We start from the raw sequence: 7656 nt of genomic DNA, 5'->3' as shown, positions 1-7656 counted from the left end.
GGTAAGGCGTCCAATGCCAGCAGACTGCTCAAGCGCGTTACCACCAAGAAGGGAGTCATGAAGGAGGAAAACATCAGGCTTATACACTCCTTCGTACTCTGCCAGTGTACGTGGCAGCCTTCCACAAGTGGGTGAAAAGCGAAAAGAACAAGCTAGACATCCTAATCCGGAGGGCTTACAAGACACCCCTCGGTCTACTTGAAACTACCAACACGAAACGTCTCCTCCAGCTGGGCATGCACAACACGCTCGACTAGATCATCGAAGCGCAAAGAGCCGCTCAGTTGGAAAGATTGTCATCAACAAAGGCCGGCAGAAAGATCCTGTGCAGTCTAGGCATCGGTTATCACGAACAGCAGGGACCAAAATGCCCCGTCCCTGACCACGTACGATGAAACGTGCAGGTTGACCCCTTGCCGAAGAACATGCACCCGGAATTCAACAAAGGCAGAAGACGCGCTATAGCCAACGCACTGACGGACCTGCACGCGGAAGACACCGGTACCAGATACGTGGATGGAGCCGAATAGGCCGGCCGCAACTGCTTCGCGATCGCGGTGGTCGACTCCGTGCGGGCGACTGCCAGCACATCGAGCAAGCAAGTGGAGGAAGCAGAAGAAATAGCCATCGCCCTGGCCATCGTAGCCCGAGAATGCCACATGATCCTCAGCGACTACAGACAGGCGGTGAGGAACTACGCCAAAGGAAGAATTGCCCCAACGTCGGCACGCGTCCTGCTCCGACAGGCATACCGCGACAAGAGGACTCGAATCAAGTGGTTCCCGGAGCACGCAGGAAAAGCGTCGGAGAAGCATGCCAATCGCAACGAAACGGCACACGCCCGAGCGCGAGGAATAATGGACCGCGCCCAAGGCAATGGCTGCCCGCTGTGTTTCAGCGCCAAAGACCGGATGACCACCTATAACGAACTGACCAAGGCTTTCGGCTGGCCTGTAGACTTCTCCCGCCGCCCTGCAAAGGGCTCGGCAGGTCGCAGGCCGTGCTGTTCAGGTAACTACAAACAAGAACACTTCCAAGCCCGGCGCTATTGCATAGGATGTACCCAGAATCGCACCCCCATGACAAGTGCAGAGCGTGCTGCAGGGAGAAGGCCACATTCGAGCACATGCTATGGGATTGCTGCAAACATCCAAGCCAAGCTAACTCAGGACATATACCGCCGCAGCTTGAGGAAGCAACGTGGAGCGAAGACCAAGAAAAAGAACTACAGGCCATCCAGCAGGTCATCGAGGCGATGGCTAGGCAGGAGCCTGGCGAGCCGGCAACGGCGAGCGGGGATCCTCGCAGAGCACCCGCTGCAAGAGTTGGCAGTCGTAGCTGTAGGGAGGACCTTGTGGCAACAGGACTAGGGGAGCAGGATTTATTTACATATTAACATATTAAGCAAGATACATTGGCAGTTTAGCGCGACTCCCATATGGAGCCCGCAAGACTATAATACAGCAAACAGCTTACGAGCACACAGCTCACTAGTACATTTCTAGCATGACAACGAGCACTCAGCTCCCGACGACGAGCACGCTCTAGCAGCCGGTAAACGCTGCTTAGAAGCTCTCCGCTCGACGTCATAGTTCAACGTGATCGTTCGACGTCACCGTTCGATGTCCCCGTGGACCAGCCCTTCTGGCGGAGGGCTCACAAACACGTGCCGCACACACGCACAGGGGAAAAGGGTCCGGAGCCGACGTCAGAGGACTTCGTAGAACTCTGCTTTGTCTCGGGTGGCGCAGCCGAGTACCACATTCCTGAGTTGACCGCGCGCCATGTGGCTGCTGGTCGTCCGCAGTTCTCTGAAGTGCGCCCCGTCTGGTGGGATTGGAACACGTGCTGAAAGCTGGCACGTCGCGTTGCCACCCCGTACGGCCATTCCTAACACCGCCACGATGACGACGTAGGCCACGTCCGAAGCGCGCCTTCGCGCTTTACTGCAGGCTCAATAAACGTTTTCCCAATCTAATCCAATTACTTATCCGCGTTTGTCCTGCATGCGTGTGCTATAGAAACAAGAAGCAGGTATGCATAATAGAAATAATAATACTTTATTCCAGAAAGTCACAAAAAAGCAGCGTACATAACAGGCCTGCCAAAGCCACACAGGGCTTGAGCGGCAGTGCCTGGCAGGCAGCGGAACAAGCAATTATTCAATTGACATGAACTTTTCACATTTAAAGTTGTACATGAAAAAAAAATAAAGCAAAAAAAAGAAACTAATGATTCCCTGAGGCGACTAGTCAATTTGCCTGAGTGCCTTTTTTAACTTGTATTTTGTTCGAGCGCGCAAGGCGGTTTGAGACAATTTGTTCAAATATACAGGAACATAGTAGTCTCGTATTCTCCTGCCATATCTTGTACAACGCCTGGGTACGAGGTAAAGATTCCTAGGCCGCAAACAACGTGAGGGAACGTACTTCACCCTGAAATTACTTTCCCCAGAAGTGTTTTAGCACAACAGTTTCCAGCAGTAGTTGATTAAAGTCTGGCATAAATAAGGTTTTGAAAACGTCACTTTTCTCATGAAGATTTAAATCATAGCAGATGTTCTTTAGTATAGAACGGAGAATAGAGTTGACCCTAGTTTGCCAACGAATTGCACAATGACCATAAACAGTTATGCCGTACCTTAATACAATATAACACAACGCATGTACCACAACTTTTCGAACAGAGAGGGGCATATAATATCTCAAACTGTAAAGCACACAAGATACCGCACGAAGTCGTTTGCATACATAATCTAAGTGGGAGTTCCAGGAAAGATCACTGTCAAAGTACAAACCGAGCTATCTTACAGAAGTCACATAATCTAAAGGTTTACACAGACATGGAGAACACATTGAATTGTGTAGTACAAACGGGTAATCAATGTATATTTTTTTCAGAGGATTGTGAAGACAAATAAGTTTTGTCTTTGACGTATTATTATTGATTAAGTTAGCACAAAACCAATCCATAGCCTTAGTAGCCATTGCTTGTAAGGAAGTAATAGCATGCCTAAAGTTTGTTGATTGAGCTATAATGACAGTATTATCTGCATACTGATACAATCCTACAGGTACCATATCAGCAAGGTCGTTCACATAAATATTATATAACAGTGGACTGAGTATATACCCCTGGGGGACACCAGATTTTATTACAAGGAAATCACTTTTAGCCAGCCCTAGTGAAACCTGCTGGCGCCTGTGATGCAGATAGTTTTCCGGAAGCGTCACGAATGTGCCACGAAATCCTAATATTGAAAGCTTGGTTAATAGAATACCACGACTCACGCTATCGAAAGCTTTGCTGACGTCAAGGAGGACGGCACATACGATCTGATTACGTTCGAAAGACAAGTTCAACACGTCAGAGAGATCTTCAAGAAGCGATTGGGTACCTTTTCCAGGGATGAAACCAGACTGGAAAGAGGATAAAATCCCGTGTTTATCCAAGAAACTTGTCATTGTTAGTAATAAATGTTTTTCCAATACTTGAGATAAGCAGGGCAACACAGAAATTGGGCGATAGTTTTCTGTTCTATTATGTGCTCCTCCCTTATAAAGTGGAATTACTACAGCAGTTTTCATATTTAATGGGACTGTACCACTGGAAATGATATTGTTAAAAAGCGACAGCAACACATCCTTGATGACACCAAAGATGGCACGTAGGTCACTTACGTGAATTCCATCTATACCTGGTGATTTATTACACTTTAGGCTAAAGATAAGTGACCTAAGTTCGTCTTCGGCTTGTAAAGGCAAGTGAGCGGACTCCAATGTACTATTATGCAAAGTACACGACGGTGGAAGCGGTGATGCATTACCCGACACTCGAGAGAATGAAGTATTAAAATCATTAGCAAGACTACGGTCATTGGTTCCAAAAGAAGCGAAATCACATTCGCGATTTCGGTGCTTATTAGCACCTCTAAGGTTATTTATTAAGGACCATGTTTTTCTGGTGTCTGTCCGAGCGGATTTAAATTCATTCCGTAAATGCATTCGCTTGGCGCGACGAATCATCGCATTTGCCCTATTTCTGGCTTCTTTGAATTTTGACCGCATCGCTTCAGAGGCGGGGTAACGTTTAGTTTGCGCCCAGAGAAAGTCCTTTTCTTTTAATGAAGCCAGAATTTCTGAAGTCATCCATTTATTTTCCTTGCTCCGCTGTTTGACGAGTACGATGCGTGTGGCCGCCTTCTTAAGCCGGTGTAATACCTCAACGAGCCTGTCGTAGATATCGGCTGGTGCAACACTTTTTAAAAACGCGTCCCAGTCATAGTTTGATACTAGAGTGTAGAAGGTTTTTGAATCACAGATGGAAACTTCTTTCTTAATGGAGGCCACCGAGGAGACAGATAAGCTAGATTGCCGAGTCAACGAGCAACAAACAAAGTAATGATCGGAAAGTTTTGTTTCCACAACCGCAGATTGCAAGATCAAAGCTGGAGCACGAATGTTTATGTGGTCAATGCAGGAAGCGGTAAGCCGGCCAGATAGGTATTCTTCACGCGTTGCTTTTTGAACAGTAGTCTGCAGTCCCCATTTCGCCAACCTATCAAGGTAATCTGCAACCAAGCCAACTGCAGGGCGTAATATATCGATACTGATGTCGCCTATCAGGCAAACGTAATCTTCGTGCGACTGAGTCGAGAGTGCTTGATCGAGTTCGGCTAAGAACAATCGACCGCTGAAACAAGGAGGCCGATCAATAGCGAACAGAACCTATGACAAAGTAGGCGTATTTAGTCGGAGGGCAATAACTTCAGCGTGGTGAAAGCTAAAACTTAGCTTTGTTACGATCAAGGTATCTCTAACAAATACTGCAACTCCCCCACCCCGTTGTATATGGCGCGTGTAGGAATACAACCTGTAACCAAGTAACGTGTAATGCTTCAGGCTGTCTGCTGTGACATTCATTTCTGTTATTACAAAGACATCATAGTCGGAACGAGTAGATGCCGTGACTGCACAAAATTCGTCCCAGTGTTTTCGAACGCTGCGAATGTTAACATGCGAGGCACGAAAAGCATCACCTTTGCAAGTATTGAAAAACTTCGAAACTTCTACAAAATTACTTCAAGTCAGAGAGCCAGTGTCTGCCATCTTAGCTTATCTTATCCAGGTCCGACTCCTTCTCTACACGGATGAGGGATGCGCCCTCACATTTCTTGGCGAAAATCTTGCCATTCCTTGTCCAAATGAACTTGAAGCCCTTTTCCCTCCCTTTCAGACGTGCCAGTCTGAACAGATCCTTGTTGTGGCGCGTCAAATTTTCATTGAAATAAAGCCGCGGCAAAGACCCTGCTTGAATGGCGAGACTGGAATGGCCTGCCCGCCGAAGTTGCCACTATCATCGACCCACTTGCATTCAAGCGACTCATCGGAAATATCTCTTTGTAATTTGTAGTATTTCTTTGTCACTAACTCCCCACTCCCTCATGTAATGTCTCAACAGAGACCTTTGAGGAAATGAATAAATAAAATAAATAAATAAAATAAAATGAACCAAGCCTGAGAGACCCCTTCTTGCTCTGAACCATTTGTCTTTTGTTGCAACATCGCAAGTCTGGACCAGTATGGGCGGAATGGAATCCGTTCTGCTGGGCAGGCGATGTATAGTAGTGATCATATTAGGTGTAAAGTCTGTTATACCTGAATGCTGGGCCAACTCACCCATAAAAGACCTCAAATTCTCATTAGGCGTGAGCGGTAGCCCATGCAATTCAAAATTGCACTTCCTACTATATTGTTCGAGATCATTTACTTCGCTCCTTAGTTTGTCCAGCAAGTCAGCCTGAGTGACAGCAGTTGAAGACAATGATGCCACTTGAGCGTGTAGATGGGTCATCTCCGCTTGGTTAGCTTCCACGGTAGAAATTACGGTATCATACTTATTAGACAAAAATTGAATTGAAGAGTGAATTTCACTGACTTTTTCAGCCATTTCTTCCCCCGTAGCTTTAAACATAAGCTGTTCTTCTACCTTAGTAGCAAGTGCCGTAACTGTTGTCAGTTGATCTAGTTTAGCATTTACTGCAGAAAAATGATTGGCGAATGAAACGCGATCGCGGTTTGAGCCTGTGTCTGGCTGACTGTTTTCGACACGTTTGCAAGAGGGACAAGTCCAAGTGTCACGCTTTGTAACTGACATCTTTGCGTACGCGCTCTCAGTTACTGAGGAACAGTTCTTTCCAAGATGAAAACTCCCCTTGCAATCAAAACAAGACAAAAACTTTCCTTCCAAAATAGAGGTACAGGCAGAACAAGCAGAGGCAGAAGACATTGTTGCAGCCAGCGGCATAACACACTATAGGTATGTATGAATATCGATGGCAGAAAACTCACCTGCCAAGAATGAAAACAGGATTTAGCTCGACGAAGCGGCTTGGCGCTGACTGCAACGTTTCCCGAGAATTCCAGGCTTTATGTAGTCGGCGTGAGGTACCACGTGATCATCAGTCAAGGTGATAGCGCCCCGGCCCGGCGGTGGTTGACCGCCAGTGGATGAGACAGCCGTCCAGGTGTACGCATGCGCGATAGAGCAATCCAGGGGCTTGCGTTCGCAGCCGTAATGCCGCGATCCTCTTCAGCAATACACCAGTCTGGCCTGCCAAGAATGAAAACAGGATTTAGCTCGACGAAGCGGCTTGGCGCTGACAGCAACGTTTCCCGAGAATTCCAGGCTTTATGTAGTCGGCGTGAGGTACCACGTGATCATCAGTCAAGGTGATAGCGCCCCGGCCCGGCGGTGGTTGACCGCCAGTGGATGAGACAGCCGTCCAGGTGTACGCACGCGCGATAGAGCAATCCAGGGGCTTGCGTTCGCAGCCGTAATGCCGCGATCCTCTTCAGCAATACACCAGTCCGGCCTGCCAAGAATGAAAACAGGGTTTAGCTCGACGAAGCGGCTTGCCGCTGCTTGCCGCTGATAGAAAATCTGAGGTGGCGGCGGCAGGTTGTAGCGCAGAAGTTAGCATGCCCAGCCCCTCCACGTACTTCAATCTGCATTTACATGGGTTCGTGGTAGTGATAGCGACCACAGCTCTACTTTTTCTGCGCGCGCTAGCCACTGTGAAACTAAGGATGTAGTCAGCATGCCCAGCCGCTTAATGCAAATTGCAGCAGTTACGAGTGGTGGAACCCCGCTGGGCCTGATTGTGAAGAAAGCTTCCTTTCTCTGCACACTCTCGCGATGGTGAAGCTAAAATGAGGAGGAGGCCTGACGGACGCAACGTTGATGGCCACCATAACAGAATAGATGGACGACCTGCGGAAAGGACGAAGCACACCAAGTTTTTAGCACTTGGCCTAGAGTAAACCGCTACAATGGCTAGTATGGCCTCACGGAGATGATAGACCAAACTGCTTCTCACTGCTAACACTGGACTGATACTAAGAAAATACTCCGTTCGCAGACACCACGCTACACTGAAATTAGCAAAACAATATCAGTTTATAAACTGATAGTGTCAATTATCTTGTGTTTATTGTGCGTGTGAATGGCATAAATGTCCTCGCAATGAAATGGTAGTATCTTTGTTTTTGCTGCAGTTGCACACAAACAAAATGCGTTGAAGTGATCGGACAGCGATCTACCAGCAGAGAAGACCAACCCGCAAATTAAAAATAATTGCTGGTTTCAGATCTTCCA

This window comes from Dermacentor variabilis, unplaced genomic scaffold (genome assembly GCF_050947875.1).
Source record: "Dermacentor variabilis isolate Ectoservices unplaced genomic scaffold, ASM5094787v1 scaffold_14, whole genome shotgun sequence".
Taxonomy (NCBI): domain Eukaryota; kingdom Metazoa; phylum Arthropoda; class Arachnida; order Ixodida; family Ixodidae; genus Dermacentor; species Dermacentor variabilis.
This window is presented reverse-complemented; position numbering follows the sequence as displayed.